Raw genomic sequence first — 27,392 nt, 5'->3', positions numbered from 1 at the left:
GTGTATATATGTCTTACTTGGTGTAAGTGAGTGTCTGTGTTACTGGGTGTCAGTGTGTGTCTGTGTTACTTGGTGTATGTGTGTGTCTTTGTTACTTGGTGTCCGTGTGTGTCTGTGTTACTGGGTGTCAGTGCATGTCTTTGTTACTTGTTGCCAGTGTGTGTCTGTGTTACTGGGTATCAGTGTATGTCTTTGTGACTTGTTATCAGTGTATGCCTTTGTTACTGGGTGTCAGTGTGTCTCTGTGTTACTGGGTATCAGTGTATGTCTTGGTGACTTGGTATCAGTGTATGTCTTTGTCACTGGGTGTCAGTGTGTTTCTGTGTTACTGGGTATCAGTGTATGTCTTTGTGACTTGGTATCAGTGTATGTCTTTGTTACTGGTTGTCAGTGTGTGTCTGTGTTCCTGGGTATCAGTGTATGTCTTTGTGACTTGGTGTCAGTGTATGTCTTTGTTACTGGGTGTCAGTGTGTGTCTTTGTGACTTGGTGTCAGTGTATGTCTTTGTTACTTGGTGTAAGTGTGTGTCTGTGATACTGGGTATCAGTGTATGTCTTTGTTACTTGGTGTCAGTGTATGTCTGTGTTACTTGGTGTAAGTGTGTGTCTGTGTTACTGGGTATCAGTGTATATCTTTGTCACTTGGTGTCAGTGTATGTCTGTGTTACTTGGTGTAAGTGTGTGTCTGTGTTACTGGGTGTCAGTGTGTGTCTGTGTTACTTGGTGTAATTGTGTGTCTTGGTTACTTGGTGTCCATGTGTGTCTGTGTTACTGGGTGTCAGTGCATGTCTTTGTTACTTGGTGCCAGTGTATAACTGTGTTACTTGGTGTAAGTGTGTGTCTTTGTTACTTGGTGTAATTGTATGTCTTTGTTACTTGGTGTAAGTGTGTGTCTGTATTCCTGGGTATCAGTGTATGTCTGTGTTACTTGGTGTAAGTGTGTGTCTGTGTTACTGGGTATCAGTGTATGTCTTTGTTACTTGGTGTCAGTGTATGTCTGTGTTACTTGGTGTAAATGTGTGTCTGTGTTACTGGGTGTCAGTGTGTGTCTGTGTTACTTGGTGTTAGTGTGTGTCTTTGTAACTTGGTGTCCATGTGTGTCTGCGTTACTGGGTGTCAGTGTATGTCTTTGTTACTGGGTGTCAGTGTATGTCTTTGTTACTTGGTGTAAGTGTGTGTCTGTGTTACTGGGTATCAGTGTATGTCTTTGTTACTGGGTGTCAGTGTATGTCTTTGTTACTTGGTGTAAGTGTGTGTCTGTGTTACAGGGTATCAGTGTCTGTCTTTGATACTTGGTGTAAGTGTGTATCTGTGTTACTGGGCATCAGTGTATGTCTTTGTTACTTGGTGTCAGTGTATGTCTGTGTTACTTAGATTAAGTGTGTGTCTGTTTTACTGGTTATCAGTGAATGTCTTTGTGACTTGGTGTAGTTGTATGTCTTTGTTACTTGGTGTCAGTGTTTGTCTGTGTTACTTGGTGTAAGTGTATGTCTTTGTTACTTGGTGTAAGTGTGTGTCTGTGTTACTTGGTGTAAGTGTGTGTCTGTGTTCCTGGTTATCAGTGTATGTCTTTGTTACTTTGTGTCAGTGTATGTCAGTGTTACTTGATGTAAGTGTGTGTCTGTGTCACTGGGTATCGGTGTTTGTCTTTGTTACTTGGTGTCAGTGTCTGTCTGTGTCACTTGGTGTAAGTGTGTGCCTGTGTTACTGGGTGTCAGTGTGTGTCTGTGTTACTTGGTGTAAGTGTGTGTCTTCGTTACTTGGTGTCCATGTGTGTCTGTGTTACTGGTTGTCAGTGGATGTCTTTGTTACTGGGTGTCAGTGTATGTCTTTGTTACTTGGTGTAAGTGTGTGTCTGTGTTACTGGGTATCAGTGTCTTTGTTTGTTACTTGGTGTAAGAGAGGGTCTGTGTTACTGGGTATCAGTGTATGTCTTTGTTACTTGGTGTCAGTGTATGTCTGTGTTACTTGGTGTAAGTGTGTGTCTGTGTTACAGGGTATCAGTGTATGTCTTTGTGACTTGGTGTCAGTGTATGTCTTTGTTACTGGGTGTCAGTGTGTGTCTATGTTACTTCGTGTAAGTGTGTGTCTGAGTTACTGGGTATCAGTGTTTCTTTGTTACTTGGTGTAAGTGTGTGTCTTTGTTACTGGGTGTCAGTGTATGTCTTTGTTACTTGTTGTAAGTGTGTGTCTGTGTTACTTGGAGTAAGTGTCTGTCTGTGTTACTGCTTATCAGTGTATGTCTTTGTGACTTGGTGTCGGTGTATGTCTTTGTTACTGGGTGTCAGTGTGTGTATTTGTGACTTGGTGTCAGTGTATGTCTTTGTTACTTGGTGTAAGTGTGTGTCTGTGTTACTGGGTATCAGTGTATGTCTTTGTTACTTGGTGTCAGTGTATGTCAAAATACTTGGTGTAAGTGTATGTCTTTGTTACTTGGTGTAATTGTCTGTCTTTGTTACTTGGTGCAAGTGTATGTCTTTTTTACTTGGTGTCAGTGTATATCTTTGTTACTTGGTGTCAGTGTGTGTCTGTGTTACTGGGTATCAGTGTATGTCTTTGTGACTTGGTATCAGTGTAAGTCTTTGAGACTTGGTGTCAGTGTATTTCTTTGTTGCTGGGTGTCAGTGTGTGTCTGTGTTACTTGGTGTCTGTGCATGTCTTTGTTACTGTTTATTAGTGTTTCTCTGTGTTACTGCGTGTCAGTGTGTGTTTGTTTGTGTTACTGGGTGTCAGTGTATGTCTTTGTTACTTGGTGTAAGTTTGTGTCTGTTTTACTGGGTATCAGTGTCTGTCTTTGTTCCTTGGTGTAAGTGTGAGTCTTTGTTACTTGGTGTAATTGTATGTCGTCGTTACTTGGTGTCAGTGTATGTCTGTGTTCCTTGGTGTAAGTGTATGTCTTTGTTACTTGGTGAAAATGTGTGTCTGTGTTACTTGGTGTAAGTGTGTGTCTGTGTTCCTGGGTATCATTGTATGTCTTTGTTACTTGGTGTCAGTGCATGTCTGTGTTACTTGGTCTAAGTGTGTGTCTGTGCAACTGGATATCAGTGTATGTCTTTGTTACTTGATGTCAGTGTATGTCTGTCTTACTTGGTGTAAGTGTGTGTCTGTGTTACTGGGTGTCAGTGTGTGTCTGTGTTACTTGGTGTAAGTGTGTGTCTTTGTTGCTTGGTGTCCTTGTGTGTCTGTGTTACTGGGTGTCAGTGCATTTCTTTGTTACTTGTTGCCAGTGTATATCTGTGTTACTTGGTTTAAGTGCGTGTCTTTGTTACTTGGTGTAATTGTATGTCTTTGTTACTTGGTGTCAGTGTATGTCTGTGTTACCTGGTGTAAGTGTATGTCTTTGTTACTTGGTGTAAGTGTGTGTCTGTGTTACTTGGTGTAAGTGTGTGTCTGTATTCCTGGGTATCAGTGTATGTCTTTGTTACTTGGTGTCAGTGTATGTCTGTGTTACTTGGTGTAAGTGTGTGTCTGTGTTACTGGGTATCAGTGTATGTCTTTGTTACTTGGTGTCAGTGTATGTCAAAATACTTGGTGTAAGTGTATGTCTTTGTTACTTGGTGTAATTGTCTGCCTTTGTTACTTGGTGTAAGTGTATGTCTTTGTTACTTGGTGTCAGTGTATGTCTTTGTTACTTGGTGTCAGTGTATGTCTGTGTTACTGGGTATCAGTGTATGTCTTTGTAACTTGGTGTCAGTGTATGTCTGTGTTACTTAGATTAAGTGTGTGTCTGTTTTACTGGTTATCAGTGAATGTCTTTGTGACTTGGTGTAGTTGTACGTCTTTGTTACTTGGTGTCAGTGTTTGTCTTTGTTACTTGGTGTAAGTGTATGTCTTTGTTACTTGGTGTAAGTGTGTGTCTGTGTTACTTGGTGTAAGTGTGTGTCTGTGTTCCTGGTTATCAGTGTATGTCTTTGTTACTTTGTGTCAGTGTATGTCAGTGTTACTTGATGTAAGTGTGTGTCTGTGTCACTGGGTATCAGTGTTTGTCTTTGTTACTTGGTGTCAGTGTATGTCTGTGTCACTTGGTGTAAGTGTGTGCCTGTGTTACTGGGTGTCAGTGTGTGTCTGTGTTACTTGGTGTAAGTGTGTGTCTTCGTTACTTGGTGTCCATGTGTGTCTGTGTTACTGGTTGTCAGTGGATGTCTTTGTTACTGGGTGTCAGTGTATGTCTTTGTTACTTGGTGTAAGTGTGTGTCTGTGTTACTGGGTATCAGTGTCTTTCTTTGTTACTTGGTGTAAGAGAGTGTCTGTGTTACTGGGTATCAGTGTATGTCTTTGTTACTTGGTGTCAGTGTATGTCTGTGTTACCTCGTGTAAGTGTGTGTCTGTGTTACAGGGTATCAGTGTATGTCTTTGTGACTTGGTGTCAGTGTATGTCTTTGTTACTGGGTGTCAGTGTGTGTCTATGTTACTTGGTGTAAGTGTGTGTCTGTGTTACTGGGTATCAGTGTTTCTTTGTTACTTGGTGTAAGTGTGTGTCTGTGTTACTGGGTATCAGTGTATGTCTTTGTTACTTGGTGTCAGTGTATGTCTTTGTTACTGGGTGTCAGTGTATGTCTTTGTTACTTGTTGTAAGTGTCTGTCTGTGTTACTGCTTATCAGTGTATGTCTTTGTGACTTGGTGTCGGTGTATGTCTTTGTTACTGGGTGTCAGTGTGTGTCTTTGTGACTTGGTGTCAGTGTATGTCTTTGTTACTTGGTGTAAGTGTGTGTCTGTGTTACTGGGTATCAGTGTATGTCTTTGTTACTTGGTGTCAGTGTATGTCAAAATACTTGGTGTAAGTGTATGTCTTTGTTACTTGGTGTAATTGTCTGTCTTTGTTACTTGGTGCAAGTGTATGTCTTTTTTACTTGGTGTCAGTGTATATCTTTGTTACTTGGTGTCAGTGTGTGTCTGTGTTACTGGGTATCAGTGTATGTCTTTGTGACTTGGTATCAGTGTATGTCTTTGAGACTTGGTGTCAGTGAATTTCTTTGTTACTGGGTGTCAATGTGTGTCTGTGTTACTTGGTGTCTGTGCATGTCTTTGTTACTGTTTATTAGTGTTTCTCTGTGTTACTGCGTGTCAGTGTGTGTTTGTTTGTGTTACTGGATGTCAGTGTATGTCTTTGTTACTTGGTGTAAGTTTGTGTCTGTTTTACTGGGTATCAGTGTCTGTCTTTGTTCCTTGGTGTAAGTGTGAGTCTTTGTTACTTGGTGTAATTGTATGTCGTCGTTACTTGGTGTCAGTGTATGTCTGTGTTACTTGGTGTCAGTGTATGTCTTTGTTGCTTGGTGTAAATGTGTGTCTGTGTTACTTGGTGTAAGTGTGTGTCTGTGTTCCTGGGTATCATTGTATGTCTTTGTTACTTGGTGTCAGTGCATGTCTGTGTTACTTGGTGTAAGTGTGTGTCTGTGTAACTGGGTATCAGTGTATGTCTTTGTTCCTTGGTGTCAGTGTATGTCTGTGTTACCTGGTGTAAGTGTATGTCTTTGTTACTTGGTGTAAGTGTGTGTCTGTGTTACTTGGTGTAAGTGTGTGTCTGTATTCCTGGGTATCAGTGTATTTCTTTGTTACTTGGTGTCAGTGTATGTCTGTGTTACTTGGTGTAAGTGTGTGTCTGTGTTACTGGGTATCAGTGTATGTCTTTGTTACTTGGTGTCAGTGTATGTCAAAATACTTGGTGTAAGTGTATGTCTTTGTTACTTGGTGTAATTGTCTGCCTTTGTTACTTGGTGTAAGTGTATGTCTTTGTTACTTGGTGTCAGTGTATGTCTTTGTTACTTGGTGTCAGTATATGTCTGTGTTACTTGGTGTAAGTGTGTGTCTTTGTTACTTGGTGTAAGTTTATGTCTTTTTTACTTGGTGTCAGTGCGTGTCTTTGTTACTTGGTGTAAGTGTGTGTCTGTGTTACTGGGTGTCAGTGTGTGTCTGTGTTACTGGGTATCAGTGTATGTCTTGGTGACTTGGTATCAGTGTATGTCTTTGTTACTGGTTGTCAGTGTGTGTCTGTGTTCCTGGGTATCAGTGTATGTATTTGTGACTTGGTGTCAGTGTATGACTTTGTTACTGGGTGTCAGTGTGTGTCTTTGTGACTTGGTGTCACTGTATGTCTTTGTTACTTGGTGTAAGTGTGTGTCTGTGATACTGGGTATCAGTGTATGTCTTTGTTACGTGGTGTCAGTGTATGTCTGTGTTACTTGGTGTAAGTGTGTGTCTGTGTTACTGGGTATCTGTGTATGTCTTTGTGACTTTGTGTCAGTGTATGTCTGTGTTACTTGGTGTAAGTGTGTGTCTGTGTTACTGGGTATCAGTGTATGTCTTTGTTACTTGGTGTCAGTGTATGTCTGTGTTACTTGGTGAATGTGTGTGTCTGTGTTACTGGGTGTCAGTGTGTGTCTGTGTTACTTGGTGTAAGTGCGTGTCTTGGTAACTTGGTGTCCGTGTGTGTCTGTGTTACTGGGTGTCAGTGCATGTCTTTGTTACTTGGTGCCAGTGTAAAAATGTGTTACTTGGTGTAAGCGTGTGTCTTTGTTACTTGGTGTAATTGTATGTCTTTGTTACTTGGTGTCAGTGTATGTCTGTGTTACTTGGTGTAAGTGTATGTCTTTGCTACTTGGTGTAAGTGTGTGTCTGTATTCCTGGGTATCAGTGCATGCCTGTGTTACTTGGTGTAAGTGTGTGTCTGTGTTACTGGGTATCAATGTATGTCTTTGTTACTTGGTGTCAGTGTATGTCTGTGTTACTTGGTGTAAATGTGTGTCTGTGTTACTGGGTGTCAGTGTGTGTCTGTGCTACTTGGTGTAAGTGTGTGTCTTTGTTACTTGGTGTCCATGTGTGTCAGCGTTACTGGGTGTCAGTGTATGTCTGTGTTACTTGGTGTAAATGTGTGTCTGTGTTACTGGGTGTCAGTGTGTGTCTTTGTTACTTGGTGTAAGTGTGTGTCTGTGTTACAGGGTATCAGTGTCTGTCTTTGTTACTTGGTGTAAGTGTATGTCTGTGTTACTTAGATTAATTTTGTGTCTGTTTTACTGGTTATCAGTGAATGTCTTTGTGACTTGGTGTAATTGTATGTCTTTGTTACTTGGTGTCAGTGTATGTCTGTGTTACTTGGTGTAAGTGTATGTCTTTGTTACTTGGTGTAAGTGTGTGTCTGTGTTACTTGGTGTAAGTGTGTGTCTGTGTTCCTGGTTATCAGTGTATGTCTTTGTTACTTGGTGTCAGTCTATGTCTGTGTTACTTGATCTAAGTGTGTGTCTGTGTTACTGGGTATCAGTGTTTGTCTTTGTTACTTGGTGTCAGTGTTTGTCTGTGTTACTTGGTGTCAGTGTGTGTCTGTGTTACTTGGTGTCAGTGTGTGTCTGTGTTACTTGGTGTAAGTGTGTGTCTTCGTTACTTGGTGTCCGTGTGTGTCTGTGTTACTGGTTGTCAGTGTATGTCTTTGTTACTTGGTGTAAGTGTGTGTCTGTGTTACTGGGTATCAGTGTCTTTCTTTGTTACTTGGTGTAAGAGTGTGTCTGTGTTACTGGGTATCAGTGTATGTCTTTGTTACTTGGTGTCAGTGTCTGTCTGTGTTACTTGGTGCAAGTGTGTGTCTGTGTTACTGGGTATCAGTGTATGTCTTTGTGACTTGCTGTCAGTGTATGTATTTGTTACTGGGTGTCAGTGTGTGTCTTTGTGACTTAGTGTCAGTGTATGTCTTTGTTACTTGGTATAAGTGTGTGTCTGTATTAATGGGTATCAGTGTATGTCTTTGTTATTTGGTGTCAGTGTATGTCTTTGTGACTTGGTGTCAGTGTATGTCTTTGTTACTGGGTGTCAGTGTGTGTCTTTGTGACTTAGTGTCAGTGTATGTCTTTGTTACTGGGTGTCCGTGTGTGTCTGTGTTACTTGGTGTCAGTGTATGTCTTTGTTACTGTTTATTAGTGTTTCTCTCTGTTACTGGGTGTCAGTGTGTGTTTGTCTGTGTTACTGGGTGTCGGTGTATGTCTTTGTTACTTGGTGTAAGTTTGTGTCTGTGTTACTGGGTGTCAGTGTCTGTCTTTGTTACCTGGAGTCTGTGTATGTCTGTGTTACTTGGTGTAATTGTATGTCTTTGTGACTTGGTGTAAGTGTGTGTCTGTGTTACTTGGTGTAAGTGTGTGTCTGTGTTCCTGGGTATCATTGCATGTCTTTGTTACTTGGTGTCAGTGTACGTCTGTGTTACTTGGTGTAAGTGTGTGTCTGTGTTACTGGCTATCAGTGTATGTCTGTGTTACTTGGTGTAAGTGATTGTCTGTGTTACTGGGTGTCAGTGTGTGTCTATGTTACTTGGTGTAAGTGTGTGTCTTTGTTACTTGGTGTCCGTGTGTGTCTGTGTTACTGGGTGTCTGTGTATGTCTTTGTGACTTTGTGTCAGTGTATGTCTGTGTTACTTGGTGTAAGTGTGTGTCTGTGTTACTGGGTATCAGTGTATGTCTTTGTTACTTGGTGTCAGTGTTAGTCTGTGTTACTTGGTGAATGTGTGTGTCTGTGTTACTGGGTGTCAGTGTGTGTCTGTGTTACTTGGTGTAAGTGCGTGTCTTGGTAACTTGGTGTCCGTGTGTGTCTGTGTTACTGGGTGTCAGTGCATGTCTTTGTTACTTGGTGCCAGTGTATAAATGTGTTACTTGGTGTAAGCGTGTGTCTTTGTTACTTGGTGTAATTGTATGTCTTTGTTACTTGGTGTCAGTGTATGTCTGTGTTACTTGGTGTAACTGTATGTCTTTGCTACTTGGTGTAAGTGTGTGTCTGTATTCCTGGGTATCAGTGCATGCCTGTGTTACTTGGTGTAAGTGTGTGTCTGTGTTACTGGGTATCAATGTATGTCTTTGTTACTTGGTGTCAGTGTATGTCTGTGTTACTTGGTGTAAATGTGTGTCTGTGTTACTGGGTGTCAGTGTGTGTCTGTGCTACTTGGTGTAAGTGTGTGTCTTTGTTACTTGGTGTCCATGTGTGTCAGCGTTACTGGGTGTCAGTGTATGTCTGTGTTACTTGGTGTAAATGTGTGTCTGTGTTACTGGGTGTCAGTGTGTGTCTTTGTTACTTGGTGTAAGTGTGTGTCTGTGTTACAGGGTATCAGTGTCTGTCTTTGTTACTTGGTGTAAGTGTGTGTCTGTGTTACTGGGTATCAGTGTATGTCTTTGTTTCTTGGTGTCAGTGTATGTCTGTGTTACTTAGATTAATTTTTTGTCTGTTTTACTGGTTATCAGTGAATGTCTTTGTGACTTGGTGTAATTGTATGTCTTTGTTACTTGGTGTCAGTGTATGTCTGTGTTACTTGGTGTAAGTGTATGTCTTTGTTACTTGGTGTAACTGTGTGTCTGTGTTACTTGGTGTAAGTGTGTGTCTGTGTTCCTGGTTATCAGTGTATGTCTTTGTTACTTGGTGTCAGTCTATGTCTGTGTTACTTGATCTAAGTGTGTGTCTGTGTTACTGGGTATCAGTTTTTGTCTTTGTTACTTGGTGTCAGTGTTTGTCTGTGTTACTTGGTGTAAGTGTGTGTCTGTGTTACTTGGTGTCAGTGTGTGTCTGTGTTACTTGGTGTAAGTGTGTGTCTTCGTTACTTGGTGTCCGTGTGTGTCTGTGTTACTGGTTGTCAGTGTATGTCTTTGTTTCTTTGTGTCAGTGTATGTCTTTGTTACTTGGTGTAAGTGTGTGTCTGTGTTACTGGGTATCAGTGTCTTTCTTTGTTACTTGGTGTAAGAGTGTGTCTGTGTTACTGGGTATCAGTGTATGTCTTTGTTACTTGGTGTCAGTGTCTGTCTGTGTTACTTGGTGCAAGTGTGTGTCTGTGTTACTGGGTATCAGTGTATGTCTTTGTGACTTGCTGTCAGTGTATGTCTTTGTTACTGGGTGTCAGTGTGTGTCTTTGTGACTTAGTGTCAGTGTATGTCTTTGTTACTTGGTATAAGTGTGTGTCTGTGTTAATGGGTATCAGTGTATGTCTTTGTTATTTGGTGTCAGTGTATGTCTTTGTGACTTGGTGTCAGTGTATGTCTTTGTTACTGGGTGTCAGTGTGTGTCTTTGTGACTTAGTGTCAGTGTATGTCTTTGTTACTGGGTGTCCGTGTGTGTCTGTGTTACTTGGTATCAGTGTATGTCTTTGTTACTGTTTATTAGTGTTTCTCTCTGTTACTGGGTGTCAGTGTGTGTTTGTCTGTGTTACTGGGTGTCGGTGTATGTCTTTGTTACTTGGTGTAAGTTTGTGTCTGTGTTACTGGGTGTCAGTGTCTGTCTTTGTTACTTGGAGTCTGTGTATGTCTGTGTTACTTGGTGTAATTGTATGTCTTTGTTACTTGGTGTAAGTGTGTGTCTGTGTTACTTGGTGTAAGTGTGTGTCTGTGTTCCTGGGTATCATTGCATGTCTTTGTTACTTGGTGTCAGTGTACGTCTGTGTTACTTGGTGTAAGTGTGTGTCTGTGTTACTGGCTATCAGTGTATGTCTGTGTTACTTGGTGTAAGTGATTGTCTGTGTTACTGGGTGTCAGTGTGTGTCTATGTTACTTGTTGTAAGTGTGTGTCTTTGTTACTTGGTGTCCGTGTGTGTCTGTGTTACTGGGTGTCAGTGCATGTCTTTGTTACTTGTTGCCAGTGTATATCTGTGTTACTTGGTGTAAGTGTGTGTCTATGTTACTTGGTGTAATTGTATGTCTTTGTTACTTGGTGTCAGTGTGTGTCTGTGTTACTTGGTGTAAGTGTATGTCTTTGTTACTTGGTGGAAGTGTGTGTCTGTGTTACTTGGTGTAAGTGTGTGTCTGTGCTCCTGTGTATCAGTGTATGTCTTTGTTACTTGGTGTCAGTGTATGTCTGTTTTACTTGGTGTAAGTGTGTGTCTGTGTTGCTGGCAATCAGTGTCTGTCTTTGTTACTTGGTGGAAGTGTGTGTCTGTGTTACTGGTTTTCAATGTATGTCTTTGTTACTTGGTGTCAGTGTATGTCTGTGTTACTTGGTGTAAGTGTGTGTCTTTGTTACTTGGTGTAAGTGTATGTCTGTGTTACTTGGTGTAAGTGTATGTCTTTGTTACTTGGTGTCAGTGCATGTCTTTGTGACTTGGTGTAAGTGTATGTCTTTGTTACTTGGTGTCAGTGTATGTCTTTGATACTTGGGGTAAGTGTGTGTCTGTGTTACTGGGCATCAGTGTCTGTCTTTGTTACTTGGTGAAAGTGTGTTTCTGTGTTACTTGGTATCAGTGTATGTCTTTGTTACTTGGTGTAAGTGCATGTCTTTGTTACTTGGTGTCAGTGTATGTCTTTGTACTTGGTGTAAGTGGATGTCTTTGTTAATTGGTGTCAGTGTATGTCTGTGTTACTTGGTGTCAGTGTGTGTCTTTGTTACTTGGTGTCAGTGTTTCTCTTTGTTGCTGGGTGTCAGTGTGTATCTGTGTTCCTGGGTGTCAGTATATATCTTTGTTAGTTGGTGTCAGTGTATGTCTGTGTTACTTGGTGTAAGTGTGTGTCTTTGTTACTGGGTATCAGTGCATGTCTTTGTTACTTGGTGTAGGTGTGTGCCTGTGTTACTGGGTATCAGTGCATGTCTTTGTTACTTTTTGTCGGTGTATGTCTTTGCTACTTGGTGTCAGTGTATGTCTTTGTTACTTGGTGTAAGTGTGTGTCTGTGTTACTGGATATCAGTGTATGTCTTTGTTACTTGGTGTCAGTGTATGTCTTTGTGAGTTGGTATCAGTGCATGTCTTTGTTACTTGGTGTCAGTGTATGTCTTTGATACTTGGTGTAAGTGTGTGTCTGTGTTACTGGGTATCAGTGTCTGTCTTTGTTACTTGGTGTAAGGGTGTGTCTGTGTTGCAGGGTATCAGTGTATGTCTTTGTTACTTGGTGTCAGTGTAGGACTCTGTTACTTGGTGTAAGTGTGTGTCTTTCTTAACTTGGTGCAAGTGCATGTCTTTGTGAATTGGTGTAAGTGTATGTCTTTGTTACTTGGTGTCAGTGTATGTCTTTGTGACTTGGTATCAGTGTATGTATTTGTTACTTGGTGTCAGTGAATGTCTGTGTTACTTGGTGTCAGTGTATGTCTGTGTTACTTGGTGTCAGTGTGCGTCTGTGTTACTGGGTGTCAGTGTATGTATTTGTTACTTGGTGTCATTGTATGTCTTTGATACTTGGTGTCAGTGTATGTCTGTGTTACTTGGTGTAAGTTTGTGTCTTTGTTACTTGGTGTCAGTGTATGTATTTGTTACTTGGTGTCATTGTATGTCTTTGTTACTTGGTGTATGTGTGTGTCTTTGTTACTTTGTGTAAGTGTATGTCTTTGTTACTGGGTGTCAGTGCATGTCTTTGTGACTTTGTGTAAGTGTGTGTCTGTGTTACTGGGTATCAGTGTCTGTCTTAGTTACTGGGTGAAAGTGTGAGTCTTTGTGAGCTGGAGTAAGTGTCTGTCTGTGTTAATGGCAATCAGTGTCTGTCTTTGTTACATGGTGTAAATGTGTGTCTGTGTTACTGGTTTTCAATGTATGTCTTTGTTACTTGGTGTCAGTGTATGTCTGTGTTACTTGGTGTAAGTGTGTGTCTTTGTTACTTGGTGTCAGTGTATGTCTTTGATACTTGGTGTAATTGTGTGTCTGTGTTACTGGGTATCAGTGTCTGTCTTTGTTACTTGGTGTAAGAGTGTGTCTGTCTTGCTGGGTATCAGTGTATGTCTTTGTTACTTGGTGTCAGTGTAGGTCTGTGTTACTTGGTGTAAGTGTGTGTCTTTCTTACTTGGTGTCAGTGTATGTCTTTGATACTTGGTGTAATTGTGTGTCTGTGTTACTGGGTATCAGTGTCTGTCTTTGTTACTTGGTGTAAGAGTCTGTCTGTCTTGCTGGGTATCAGTGTATGTCTTTGTGACTTGGTGTACGTGTATGTCTTTGTTACTTGGTGTCAGTGTATGCCTTTGTTGCTTGATGTAAGTGTATGTCTTTGTTACTTGGTGTCAGTGTATGTCTTTGATATTGGGGTAAGTGTGTGTCTGTGTTACTGGGCATCAGTGTCTGTCTTTGTTACTTGGTGAAAGTGTGTGTCTGTGTTACTGGGTATCAGTTTATGTCTTTGGTACTTGGTGTCAGTGTATGTCTGTGTTACTGGGTGTCAGCGTGTATCTGTGTTCCTGGGTGTCAGTATATATCTTTGTTAATTGGTGTCAGTGTATGTCTGTGTTACTTGGTGTAAGTGTGTGTATGTGTTACTGGGTATCAGTGTATGTCTTTGTTACTTGGTGTAGGTGTGTGCCTGTGTTACTGGGTATCAGTGTATGGCTTTGTTACTTTTTGTCAGTGTATGTCTTTGCTACTTGGTGTAAGTGTATGTCTTTGTTACTTGGTGTCAGTGTATGTCTTTGTTACTTGGTGTAAGTGTGTGTCTGTGTTACTGGATATCAGTGTATGTCTTTGTTACTTGGTGTCAGTGTATGTCTTTGTTACTTGGTGTAAGTGTATGTCTTTGTGAGTTGGTATCAGTGTATGTCTTTGTTACTTGGTGTAAGTGTATGTCTTTGTTACTTGGTGTCATTGTATGTCTTTGTTACTTGGTGTAAGTGTATGTCTTTGTGTTTTGGTATCAGTGTATGTCTTTGTTACTTGGTGTCAATGTATGTCTTTGCTACTTGGTGTCAGTGTTTGTCTTTGTTACTTGGTGTAAGTGTGTGTCTGTGTTACTGGGTATCAGTGTATGTCTTTGTTACTTGGTGTCAGTGTAGGACTCTGTTACTTGGTGCAAGTGTGTGTCTTTCTTAACTTGGTGTAAGTGCATGTCTTTGTGACTTGGTGTAAGTGTATGTCTTTGTTACTTGGTGTCAGTGTATGTCTTTGTGACTTGGTATCTGTGTATGTCTTTGATACTTGGTGAAAGTGTGTGTCTGTGTTACTGGGTATCAGTGTATGTCTTTGTAACTTGGTGTAAGTGCATGTCTTTGTTACTTGGTGTCAGTGTATGTCTTTGTACTTGGTGTAAGTGGATGTCTTTGTTAATTGGTGTCAGTGTATGTCTGTGTTACTGGGTATCAGTGTGTATCTGTGTTCCTGGGTGTCAGTATATATCTTTGTTAGTTGGTGTCAGTGTATGTCAGTGTTACTTGGTGTAAGTGTGTGTCTGTGTTACTGGGTATCAGTGTATGTCTTTGTTACTTGGCGTAGGTGTGTGCCTGTGTTACTGGGTATCAGTGTATGTCTTTGTTACTTTTTGTCAATGTATGTCTTTGCTACTTGGTGTAAGTGTATGTCTTTGTTACTTGGTGTCAGTGTATGTCTTTGTTACTTGGTGTAAGTGTGTGTCTGTGTTACTGGATATCAGTGTATGGCTTTGTTACTTGGTGTCAGTGTATGTCTTTGTTACTTGGTGTAAGTGTATGTCTTTGTGAGTTGGTATCAGTGTATGTCTTTGTTACTTGGTGTCAATGTATGTCTTTGCTACTTGGTGTCAGTGCATGTCTTTGTTACTTGGTACAAGTGTGTGTCTGTGTTACTGGATATCAGTGTATGTCTTTGTTACTTGGTGTCAGTGTATGTCTTTGATACTTGGTGTAAGTGTGTGTCTGTGTTACTGGGTATCAGTGTATGTCTTTGTTACTTGGTGTCAGTGTAGGACTCTGTTACTTGGTGCAAGTGTGTGTCTTTATTAACTTGGTGTAAGTGCATGTCTTTGTGACTTGGTGTAAGTGCATGTCTTTGTGACTTGGTGTAAGTGTATGTCTTTGTTACTTGGTGTCAGTGTATGTCTTTGTGACTTGGTATCAGTTTATGTATTTGTTACTTGGTGTCAGTGTATGTCTGTGTTACTTGGTGTCAGTGTATGTCTGTGTTACTTGGTGTCAGTGTGTGGCTGTGTTACTGGGTATCAGTGTCTGTCTTTGTTACTTGGTGTAAGAGTGTGTCTGTCTTGCTGGGTATCAGTGTATGTCTTTGTTACTTGGTGTCAGTGTAGGTCTGTGTTACTTGGTATAAGTGTGTGTCTTTCTTACTTGGTGTAAGTGCATGTCTTTGTGACTTGGTGTACGTGTATGTCTTTGTTACTTGGTGTCAGTGTATGCCATTGTTGCTTGATTTAAGTGTATGTCTTTGTTACTTGGTGTCAGTGTATGTCTTTGATACTTGGGGTAAGTGTGTGTCTGTGTTACTGGGCATCAGTGTCTGTCTTTGTTACTTGGTGAAAGTGTGTGTCTGTGTTACTGGGTATCAGAGTACGTCTTTGTTAATTGGTGTCATTGTATGTCTTTGTTACTTGGTGTAAGTGTGTGTCTTTGTTACTTGGTGTAAGTGTATGTCTGTGTTACTTGGTGTAAGTGTATGTCTTTGTTACTTGGTGTAAGTGCATGTCTTTGTGACTTGGTGTAAGTGTATGTCTTTGTTACTTGGTGTCAGTGTATGTCTTTGATACTTGGTGTAATTGTGTGTCTGTGTTACTGGGTATCAGTGTCTGTCTTTGTAACTTGGTGTAAGTGTGTGTCTGTCTTGCTGGGTATCAGTGTATGTCTTTGTTACTTGGTGTCAGTGTAGGTCTGTGTTACTTGGTGTAAGTGTGTGTCTTTCTTACTTTGTGTAAGTGCATGTCTTTGTGACTTGGTGTACGTGTATGTCTTTGTTACTTGGTGTCAGTGTATGCCTTTGTTGCTTGATGTAAGTGTTTGTATTTGTTACTTGGTGTCAGTGTATGTCTTTGATACTTGTGGTAAGTGTGTGTCTGTGTTACTGGGCATCAGTGTCTGTCTTTGTTACTTGGTGAAAGTGTGTGTCTGTGTTACTGGGTATCAGAGTATGTCTTTGTTACTTGGTGTCAGTGTATGTCTTTGTACTTGGTGTAAGTGGATGTCTTTGTTAATTGGTGTCAGTGTATGTCTGTGTTACTTGGTGTAAGTGTGTGTCTTTGTTACTGGGTATCAGTGTATGTCTTTGTTGCTTGGTGTAGGTGTGTGCCTGTGTTACTGGGTATCAGTGCATGTCTTTGTTACTTTTTGTCGGTGTATGTCTTTGCTACTTGGTGTCAGTGTATGTCTTTGTTACTTGGTGTAAGTGTGTGTCTGTGTTACTGGATATCAGTGTATGTCTTTGTTACTTGGTGACAGTGTATGTCTTTGTTACTTGGTGTAAGTGTATGTCTTTGTGAGTTGCTATCAGTGCATGTCTTTGTTACTTGGTGTCAGTGTATGTCTTTGTTACTTGGTGTCAGTGCATGTCTTTGTGACTTGGTGTAAGTGTATGTCTTTGTTACTTGGTGTCAGTGTATGTCTTTGTTACTTGGTGTAAGTGTCTGTCTGTGTTACTGGATATCAGTGTATGTCTTTGTTACTTGGTGTCAGTGTATGTCTTTGATACTTGGTGTAATTGTGTGTCTGTGTTACTGGGTATCAGTGTCTGTCTTTGTTACTTGGTGTAAGAGTGTGTCTGTCTTGCTGGATATCAGTGTATGTCTTTGTTACTTGGTGTCAGTGTAGGTCTGTGTTTCTTGGTGTAAGTGTGTGTCTTTCCTACTTGGTGTAAGTGCATGTCTTTGTGACTTGGTGTACGTGTATGTCTTTGTTACTTGGTGTCAGTGTATGCCTTTGTTGCTTGATGTAAGTGTATGTCTTTGTTACTCGGTGTCAGTGTATGTCTTTGATACTTGGGGTAAGTGTGTGTCTGTGTTACTGGGCATCAGTGTCTGTCTTTGTTACTTGGTGAAAGTGTGTGTCTGTGTTACTGGGTATCAGTGCATGTCTTTGTTACTTTTTGTCGGTGTATGTCTTTGCTACTTGGTGTCAGTGTATGTCTTTGTTACTTGGTGTCAGTGTATGTCTTTGTTACTTGGTGTAAGTGTATGTCTTTGTGAGTTGGTATCAGTGTATGTCTTTGTTACTGGGTGTCAGTGTGTGTCTTTGTTACTTGGTGTCAGTGTGTGTCTGTGTTACTGGGTATCAGTGTCTGTCTTTGTTACTTGGTGTAAGAGTGTGTCTGTGTTGCAGGGTATCAGTGGATGTCTTTGTTACTTGGTGTCAGTGTAGGACTCTGTTACTTGGTGTAAGTGTGTGTCTTTCTTAACTTGGTGTAAGTGCATGTCTTTGTGACTTGGTGTAAGTGTATGTCTTTGTTACTTGGTGTCAGTGTATGTCTTTGTGAATTGGTATCAGTGTATGTATTTGTTACTTGGTGTCAGTGTATGTCTGTGTTACTTGGTGTCAGTGTATGTCTGTGTTACTTGGTGTCAGTGTGTGTCTGTGTTACTGGGTGTCAGTGTGTGTCTGTCTTACTGGGTGTAAGTGTGTGTCTGTGTTACTGGGTATCAGTGTATGTCTTTGTTACTTGGTGTCAGTGTATGTCTTTGATACTTGGTGTCAGTGTATGTCTGTGTTACTTGGTGTAAGTTTGTGTCTTTGTTACTTGGTGTCAGTGTATGTCTTTGTTACTTGGTGTCAGTGTATGTCTGTGTTACTTGCTGTAAGTGTGTGTCTTTGTTACTTGGTGTAAGTGCATGTCTTTGTTACTGGGTGTCAGTGCATGTCTTTGTGACTTTGTGTAAGTGTGTGTCTGTGTTACTGGGTATCAGTGTCTGTCTTAGTTACTGGGTGAAAGTGTGAGTCTTTGTGAGCTGGTGAAAGTGTGTGTCTGTGTTACTGGCAATCAGTGTCTGTCTTTGTTACTTCGTGTAAGTGTGTGTCTGTGTTACTAGTTTTCAATGTATGTCTTTGTTACTTGGTGTCAGTGTATGTCCTGGTTACCTGGTGTAAGTGTGTGTCTGTGTTACTGGGTATCAGTTTATGTCTTTGTTACATGGTGTCAGAGTATGTCCGTGTTACTTGGTGTAAGTGTGTGTCTTTGTTACTTGGTGTAAGTGTATGTCTGTGTTACTTGGTGTAGGTGTGTGCCTGTGTTACTGGGTATCAGTGTATGTCTTTGTTACTTGGTGTAAGTGTATGTCTGTGTTACTTGGTGTCAGTGTATGTCTTTTTTACTTGGTGTAGGTGTGTGCCTGTGTTACTGGGTATCAGTGTATGTCTTTGTTACTTGGTGTCAATGTATGTCTTTGTTACTTGGTGTAAGTGTATGTCTTTGTTACTTGGTGTCAGTGTATGTCTTTGTTACTTGGTGTCAGTATATGTCTTTGATACTTGGTGTAAGTGTGTGTCTGTGTTACTGGGTATCAGTGTCTGTCTTTGTTACTTGGTGTAAGAGTGTGCCTGTGTTGCTGGGTGTCAGTGTAGGTCTGTGTTACTTGGTGTAAGTGTGTGTATTTCTTACTTGGTGTAAGTGCATGTCTTTGTGACTTGGTGTAAGTGTATGTCTTTGTTGCTTGGTGTCAGTGTATGTCTTTGTTACTTGGTGTAAGTGTATCTCTTTGTTACTTGGTGTCAGTGTATGACTTTGTTACTTGGTGCAGGTGTGTGCCTGTGTTACTGGGTATCAGTGTATGTCTTTGTTACTTGGTGTCAGTGTATGTCTTCGTTACTTGGCGTCAGTATATGTCTGTGTTACTGGGTATCAGTGTATGTGTTTGTTGCTTGGTGTAGGTGTGTGCCTGTGTTACTGGGTATCAGTGTATGTCTTTGTTACTTGGTGTCAGTGTATGTCTTTTTTACTTGGTGTAAGTGTATGTCTTTGTTACTTGGTGTCAGTGTATGTCTTTGTTACTTGGTGCAGGTGTGTGCCTGTGTTACTGGGTATCAGTGTATGTCTTTGTTACTTGGTGTAAGTGTATGTCTTTGTTACTTGGTGTCAGTGTATGTCTTTGTTACTTGGTGTCAGTGTATGTCTTTGATACTTGGTGTAAGTGTGTGTCTGTGTTACTGGGTATCAGTGTATGTCTTTGGTACTTGGTGTAGGTGTGTGCCTGTGTTACTGGGTATCAGTGTATGTCTTTGTTACTTGGTGTCAGTGTATGTCTTTGTTACTTGGTGTAAGTGTATGTCTTTGTTACTTGGTGTCAGTGTATGTCTTTGTTACTTGGTGTCAGTGTATGTCTTTGATACTTGGTGTAAGTGTGTGTCTGTGTTACTGGGTATCAGTGTATGTCTTTGTTACTTGGTGTAGGTGTGTGCCAGTGTTACTTGGTATCAGTGTATGTCTTTGTTACTTGGTGTCAGTGTATGTCTTTGTTACTTGGTGTCAGTGTATGTCTTTGATACTTGGTGTAAGTGTGTGTCTGTGTTACTGGGTATCAGTGTATGTCTTTGGTACTTGGTGTAGGTGTGTGCCTGTGTTACTGGGTATCAGTGTATGTCTTTGTTACTTGGTGTCAGTGTATGTCTTTGTTACTTGGTGTAAGTGTATGTCTTTTTTACTTGGTGTCAGTGTATGTCTTTGTTACTTGGTGTCAGTGTATGTCTTTGATACTTGGTGTAAGTGTGTGTCTGTGTTACTGGGTATCAGTGTATGTCTTTGTGACTTGGTGTAGGTGTGTGCCTGTGTTACTGGGTATCAGTGTATGTCTTTGTTTCTTGGTGTAAGTGTATGTCTGTGTTACTTTGTGTCAGTGTATGTCTTTGTTACTTGGTGTAGGTGTGTGCCTGTGTTACAGGGTATCAGTGTATGTCTTTGTTACTTGGTGTCAATGTATGTCTTTGTTACTTGGTGTAAGTGTATGTCTTTGTTACTTGGTGTCAGTGTATGTCTTTGTTACTTGGTGTCAGTATATGTCTTTGATACTTGGTGTAAGTGTGTGTCTGTGTTACTGGGTATCAGTGTCTGTCTTTGTTACTTGGTGTAAGAGTGTGCCTGTGTTGCTGGGTGTCAGTGTAGGTCTGTGTTACTTGGTGTAAGGGTGTGTATTTCTTACTTGGTGTAAGTGCATGTCTTTGTGACTTGGTGTAAGTGTATGTCTTTGTTACTTGGTGTCAGTGTATGTCTTTGTTACTTGGTGTATGTGTATGTCTTTGTTACTTGTTGTCAGTGTATGTCTTTGTTACTTGGTGTCAGTGTATGTCTTTGATACTTGGTGTAAGTGTGTGTCTGTGTTACTGGGTATCAGTGTATGTCTTTGGTACTTGGTGTCAGTATATGTCTGTGTTACTGGGTATCAGTGTATGTGTTTGTTACTTGGTGTAGGTGTGTGCCTGTGTTACTGGGTATCAGTGTATGTCTGTGTTACTTGGTGTCAGTGTATGTCTTTTTTACTTGGTGTAAGTGTATGTCTTTGTTACTTGGTGTCAGTGTATGTCTTTGTTACTTGGTGCAGGTGTGTGCCTGTGTTACTGGGTATCAGTGTATGTCTTTGTTACTTGGTGTCAGTGTATGTCTTTGTTACTTGGTTTATGTGTATGTCTTTGTTACTTGGTGTCAGTGTATGTCTTTGTTACTTGGTGTCAGTGTATGTCTTTGATACTTGGTGTAAGTGTGTGTCTGTGTTACTGGGTATCAGTGTATGTCTTTGGTACTTGGTGTCAATGTATGTCTTTGTTACTTGGTGTCAGAGTATGTCCGTGTTACTTGGTGTAAGTGTGTGTCTTTGTTACTTGGTGTAAGTGCATGTCTGTGTTACTTGGTGTAAGTGTGTGTCTGTGTTACTGGGTATCAGTGTATGTATTTGTTACTTGGTGTAGGTGTGTGCCTGTGTTACTGGGTATCAGTGTATGTCTTTGTTACTTGGTGTAAGTGTATGTCTGTGTTACTTGGTGTCAGTGCATGTCTTTGTTACTTGGTGTAGGTGTGTGCCTGTGTTACTGGGTATCAGTGTATGTCTTTGTTACTTGGTGTCAATGTCTGTCTCTGTTACTTGGTGTAAGTGTATGTCTTTGTTACTTGGTGTCAGTGTATGTCTTTGTTACTTGGTGTCAGTATATGTCTTTGATACTTGGTGTATGTGTGTGTCTGTGTTACTGGGTATCAGTGTCTGTCTTTGTTACTTGGTGTAAGAGTGTGCCTGTGTTGCTGGTTGTCAGTGTAGGTCTGTGTTACTTGGTGTAATTGTGTGTATTTCTTACTTGGTGTAAGTGCATGTCTTTGTGACTTGGTGTAAGTGTATGTCTTTGTTGCTTGGTGTCAGTGTATGTCTTTGTTACCTGGTGTAAGTGTATCTCTTTGTTACTTGGTGTCAGTGTATGACTTTGTTACTTGGTGTAGGTGTGTGCCTGTGTTACTGGGTATCAGTGTATGTCTTTGTTACTTGGTGTCATTGTATGTCTTCGTTACTTGGTGTCAGTATATGTCTGTGTTACTGGGTATCAGTGTATGGGTTTGTTACTTGGTGTAGGTGTGTGCCTGTGTTACTGGGTATCAGTGTATGTCTTTGTTACTTGGTGTCAGTGTATGTCTTTTTTACTTGGTGTAAGTGTATGTCTTTGTTACTTGGTGTCAGTGTATGTCTTTGTTACTTGGTGCAGGTGTGTGCCTGTGTTACTGGGTATCAGTGTATGTCTTTGTTACTTGGTGTCAGTGTATGTCTTTGTTACTTGGTGTAAGTGTATGTCTTTGTTACTTGGTGTCAGTGTATGTCTTTGTTACTTGGTGTCAGTGTATGTCTTTGATACTTGGTGTAAGTGTGTGTCTGTGTTACTGGGTATCAGTGTATGTCTTTGGTATTTGGTGTAGGTGTGTGCCTGTGTTACTGGGTATCAGTGTATGTCTTTGTTACTTGGTGTCAGTGTATGTCTTTGTTACTTGGTGTAAGTGTATGTCTTTGTTACTTGTTGTCAGTGTATGTCTTTGTTACTTGGTGTCAGTGTATGTCTTTGATACTTGGTGTAAGTGTGTGTCTGTGTTACTGGGTATCAGTGTATGTCTTTGTGACTTGGTGTAGGTGTGTGCCTGTGTTACTGGGTATCAGTGTATGTCTTTGTTACTTGGTGTAAGTGTATGTCTGTGTTACTTGGTGTCAGTGTATGTCTTTGTTACTTGGTGTAGGTGTGTGCCTGTGTTACAGGGTATCAGTGTATGTCTTTGTTACTTGGTGTCAATGTATGTCTTTGTTACTTGGTGTAAGTGTATGTCTTTGTTACTTGGTGTCAGTGTATGTCTTTGTTACTTGGTGTCAGTATATGTCTTTGATACTTGGTGTAAGTGTGTGTCTGTGTTACTGGGTATCAGTGTCTGTCTTTGTTACTTGGTGTAAGAGTGTGCCTGTGTTGCTGGGTGTCAGTGTAGGTCTGTGTTACTTGGTGTAAGGGTGTGTATTTCTTACTTGGTGTAAGTGCATGTCTTTGTGACTTGGTGTAAGTGTATGTCTTTGTTACTTGGTGTCAGTGTATGTCTTTGTTACTTGTTGTATGTGTATGTCTTTGTTACTTGGTGTCAGTGTATGTCTTTGTTACTTGGTGTCAGTGTATGTCTTTGATACTTGGTGTAAGTGTGTGTCTGTGTTACTGGGTATCAGTGTATGTCTTTGGTACTTGGTGTCAGTATATGTCTGTGTTACTGGGTATCAGTGTATGTGTTTGTTACTTGGTGTAGGTGTGTGCCTGTGTTACTGGGTATCAGTGTATGTCTGTGTTACTTGGTGTCAGTGTATGTCTTTTTTACTTGGTGTAAGTGTATGTCTTTGTTACTTGGTGTCAGTGTATGTCTTTGTTACTTGGTGCAGGTGTGTGCCTGTGTTACTGGGTATCAGTGTATGTCTTTGTTACTTGGTGTCAGTGTATGTCTTTGTTACTTGGTGTATGTGTATGTCTTTGTTACTTGTTGTCAGTGTATGTCTTTGTTACTTGGTGTCAGTGTATGTCTTTGATACTTGGTGTAAGTGTGTGTCTGTGTTACTGGGTATCAGTGTATGTCTTTGGTACTTGGTGTAGGTGTGTGCCTGTGTTACTGGGTTTCAGTGTATGTCTTTGTTACTTGGTGTCAGTGTATGTCTTTGTTACTTGGTGTAAGGGTATGTCTTTGTTACTTGGTGTCAGTGTATGTCTTTGTTACTTGGTGTCAGTGTATGTCTTTGATACTTGGTGTAAGTGTGTGTCTGTGTTACTGGGTATCTGTGTCTGTCTTTGTTACTTGGTGAAAGTGTGTGTCTGTGTTACTGGGTATCAGTGTATGTCTTTGTTACTTGGTGTAAGTGCATGTCTTTGTTACTTGGTGTCAGTGTATGTCTTTGTACTTGGTGTAAGTGGATGTCTTTGTTCCTGGGTGTCAGTGTATGTCTTTGTGACTTGGTGTAAGTGTGTGTCTGTGTTACTGGGTATCAGTGTCTGTCTTTGTTACTTGGTGTAAGTGTGTGTCTGTGTTACTGGGTATCAGTGTCTGTCTTTGTTACTGGGTGTCAGTGAGTGTCTTTGTGAGCTGGCTTACGTGTGTGTCTGTGTTACTGGGTGTCAGTGTCTGTCCTGGTTACTTGGTGTAAGTGTGTGTCTGTGTTACTGGGTATCAGTGTATGTCTTTGTTACTTGGTGTCAGAGTATGTCCGTGTTACTTGGTGTAAGTGTGTGTCTTTGTTACTTGGTGTAAGTGTATGTCTGTGTTACTTGGTGTAAGTGCATGTCTTTGTTACTTGGTGTCAGTGTAAGTCTTTGTGACTTGGTGTAAGTGTATGTCTTTGTTACTTGGTGTCAGTGTATGTCTTTGTTACTTGGTGTAAGTGTATGTCTTTGTTACTTGGTGTCAGTGTATGTCTTTGATACTTGGTGTAAGTGTGTGTCTGTGTTACTGGGTATCAGTGTCTGTCTTTGTTACTTTGTGCAAGAGTGTGTCGGTGCTGCTGGGTATCAGTGTATGTCTTTGTTACTTGATGTCAGTGTAGGTCTGTGTTACTTGGTGTAAGTGTGTGTCTTTCTTACTTGGTGTAAGTGCATGTCTTTGTGACTTGGTGCAAGTGTGTGTCTTTGTTACTTGGTGTCAGTGTATGTCTTTGTTACTTGGTGTAAGTGTATGTCTTTGTTACTTGGTGTCAGTGTATGTCTTTGATACTTGGTGTAAGTGTGTGTCTGTGTTACTGGGTATCTGTGTCTGTCTTTGTTACTTGGTGAAGGTGTGAGTCTGTGTTACTGGGTATCAGTGTATGTCTTTGTTACTTGGTGTAAGTGCATGCCTTTGTTACTTGGTGTCAGTGTATGTCTTTGTTACTTGGTGTAAGTGTATGTCTCTGTTACTTGGTGTCAGTGTATGTCTTTGATACTTGGTGTAAGTGTGTGTCTGTGTTACTGGGTATCTGTGTCTGTCTTTGTTACTTGGTGAAAGTGTGTTTCTGTGTTACTGGGTATCAGTGTATGTCTTTGTTACTTGGTGTAAGTGGATGTCTTTGTTACTTGGTGTCAGTGTGTGTCTTTGTTACTTGGTGTCAGTGTTTCTCTGTGTTACTGGCTTTCAGCGTGAATCTGTGTTCCTGGGTGTCAGTATATGTCTTTGTTACTTGGTGTCAGTGTATGTCTGTGTTACTTGGTGTAAGTGTGTGTCTGTGTTACTGGGTATCAGTGTATGTCTTTGTTACTTGGTGTAGGTGTGTGCCTGTGTTACTGGGTATCAGTGTATGTCTTTGTTACTTGGTGTCAGTGTATGTCTTTGTTACTTGGTGTAAGTGTGTGTCTGTGTTACTGGGTATCAGTGACTGTCTTTGTTACTTGGTGTAAGAGTGTGTCTGTGTTGCTGGGTATCAGTGTATGTCTTTGTTACTTGATGTCAGTGTAGGTCTGTGTTACTTGGTGTAAGTGTGTGTCTTTCTTACTTGGTGTAAGTGCATGTCTTTGTGACTTGGTGTAAGAGTATGTCTTTGTTACTTGGTATCAGTGTCTGTCTTTGTTACTTGGTGTAAGAGTGTATCTGTGTTGCTGGGTATCAGTGTATGTCTTTGTTACTTGGTGTCAGTGTAGGTCTGTGTTACTTGGTGTTGGTGTGTGTCTTTCTTACTTGGTGCAAGTGCATGTCTTTGTGACTTTGTGTAAGTGTATGTCTTTGTTACTTGGTGTCAGTGTATGTCTTTGTTACTTGGTGTCAGTGTATGTCTTTGATACTTGGTGTAAGTGTGAGTCTGTGTTACTGGGTATCAGTGTCTGTCTTTGTTACTTGGTGAAATTGTGCGTCTGTGTTACTGGGTATCAGTGCATGTCTTTGTTACTTGGTGTAAGTGCATGTATTTGTTACTTGGTGTCAGTGTATGTCTGTTTTACTTGGTGTCAGTGTGTGTCTTTGTTACTTGGTGTCAATGTATGTCTGTGTTACTTGGTGTAAGTGTGTATCTGTGTTCCTGGGTGTCAGTATATGTCTTTGTTACTTGGTGTAGGTGTGTGCCTGTGTTACTGGGTATCATTGTATGTCTTTGTTACTTGGTGTCAGTGTATGTCTTTGTTACTTGGTGTAAGTGTGTGTCTTTGTTACTGGGTATCAGTGTATGTCTGTGTTACTTGTTGTAAGTGTATGTCTTTGTTACTTGGTGTCAGTGTATGTCATTGTTACTTGGTGTCAGTGTATGTCTTTGATACTTGGTGTAAGTGTGTGTCTGTGTTACTTGGTGTAAGTGTGTGTCTGTGTTACTGGGTATCAGTGTATGTCTTTGTTACTTGGTGTAAGTGGATGTCTTTGTTACTTGGTGTCAGTGTATGTCTTTGTTACTTGGTGTAAGTGTGTATCTGTGTTCCTGGGTGTCAGTATATGTCTTTGTTACTTGGTGTAGGTGTGTGCCTGTGTTACTGGGTATCATTGTATGTCTTTGTTACTTGGTGTCAGTGTATGTCTTTGTTACTTGGTGGAAGTGTATGTCCTTGTTACTTGGTGTCAGTGTATGTCTTTGTTACTTGGTGTAAGTGTGTGTCTTTGTTACTGGGTATCAGTGTATGTCTGTGTTACTTGTTGTAAGTGTATGTCTTTGTTACTTGGTGTCAGTGTATGTCATTGTTACTTGGTGTCAGTGTATGTCTTTGATACTTGGTGTAAGTGTGTGTCTGTGTTACTTGGTGTAAGTGTGTGTCTGTGTTACTGGGTATCAGTGTATGTCTTTGTTACTTGGTGTAAGTGGATGTCTTTGTTACTTGGTGTCAGTGTATGTCTTTGTTCCTTGGTGTAGGTGTGTGCCTGTGTTACTGGGTATCAGTGTATGTCTTTGTTACTTGGTGTCAGTGTATGTCTTTGTTACTTGGTGTAAGTGTATGTCTTTGTTACTTGGTGTCAGTGTATGTCTTTGTTACTTGGTGTCAGTGTATGTCTTTGATACTTGGTGCAAGTGTGAGTCTGTGTTACTGGGTATCAGTGTCTGTCTTTGTTACTTGGTGAAAGTGTGCGTCTGTGTTACTGGGTATCAGTGTATGTCTTTGTTACTTGGTGTAAGTGCAAGTATTTGTTACTTGGTGTCAGTGTATGTCTGTGTTACTTGGTGTCAGTGTGTGTCTTTGTTACTAGGTGTCAGTGTATGTCTGTGTTACTTGGTGTAAGTGGATGTCTTTCTTACTTGGTGTAAGTGCATGTATTTGTTACTTGGTGTCAGTGTATGTCTTTGTCCTTGGTTTAATGGATGTGTTTGTTACTTGGTGTCAGTGTATGTCTGTGTTACTTGGTGTCAGTGTGTGTCTTTGTTACTTGGTGTCAGTGTATGTCTGTGTTACTTGGTGTAAGTGTGTATCTGTGTTCCTTTGTGTCAGTCTATGTCTTTGTTACTTGGTGTAGGTGTGTGCCTGTGTTACTGGGTATCATTGTATGCCTTTGTTACTTGGTGTCAGTGTATGTCTTTGTTACTTGGTGGAAGTGTATGTCCTTGTTACTTGGTGTCAGTGTATGTCTTTGTTACTTGGTGTAAGTGTGTGTCTTTGTTACTGCTATCAGTGTATGTCTGTGTTACTTGTTGTAAGTGTATGTCTTTGTTAGTTGGTGTCAGTGTATGTCATTGTTACTTGGTGTCAGTGTATGTCTTTGATACTTGGTGCAAGTGTGAGTCTGTGTTACTGGGTATCAGTGTATGTCTTTGTTACTTGATGTCAGTGTAGGTCTGTGTTACTTGGTGTAAGTGTGTGTCTTTCTTACTTGGTGTAAGTGCATGTCTTTGTGACTTGGTGTAAGAGTATGTCTTTGTTACTTGGTATCAGTGTCTGTCTTTGTTACTTGGTGTAAGAGTGTATCTGTGTTGCTGGGTATCAGTGTATGACTTTGTTACTTGGTGTCAGTGTAGGTCTGTGTTACTTGGTGTAAGTGTGTGTCTTTCTTACTTGGTGCAAGTGCATGTCTTTGTGACTTTGTGTAAGTGTATGTCTTTGTTACTTGGTGTCAGTGTATGTCTTTGTTACTTGGTGTCAGTGTATGTCTTTGATACTTGGTGTAAGTGTGAGTCTGTGTTACTGGGTATCAGTGTCTGTCTTTGTTACTTGGTGAAAGTGTGCGTCTGTGATACTGGGTATCAGTGTATGTCTTTGTTACTTGGTGTAAGTGCATGTATTTGTTACTTGGTGTCAGTGTATGTCTGTGTTACTTGGTGTCAGTGTGTGTCTTTGTTACTTGGTGTCAGTGTATGTCTGTGTTACTTGGTGTAAGTGTGTATCTGTGTTCCTGGGTGTCAGTATATGTCTTTGTTACTTGGTGTAGGTGTGTGCCT

Source organism: Heterodontus francisci, unplaced genomic scaffold (genome assembly GCF_036365525.1).
Source record: "Heterodontus francisci isolate sHetFra1 unplaced genomic scaffold, sHetFra1.hap1 HAP1_SCAFFOLD_56, whole genome shotgun sequence".
In the NCBI taxonomy this organism is placed as follows: domain Eukaryota; kingdom Metazoa; phylum Chordata; class Chondrichthyes; order Heterodontiformes; family Heterodontidae; genus Heterodontus; species Heterodontus francisci.
The sequence above is the reverse complement of the archived record's forward strand: the minus strand, read 5'-3'. Positions refer to the sequence as shown.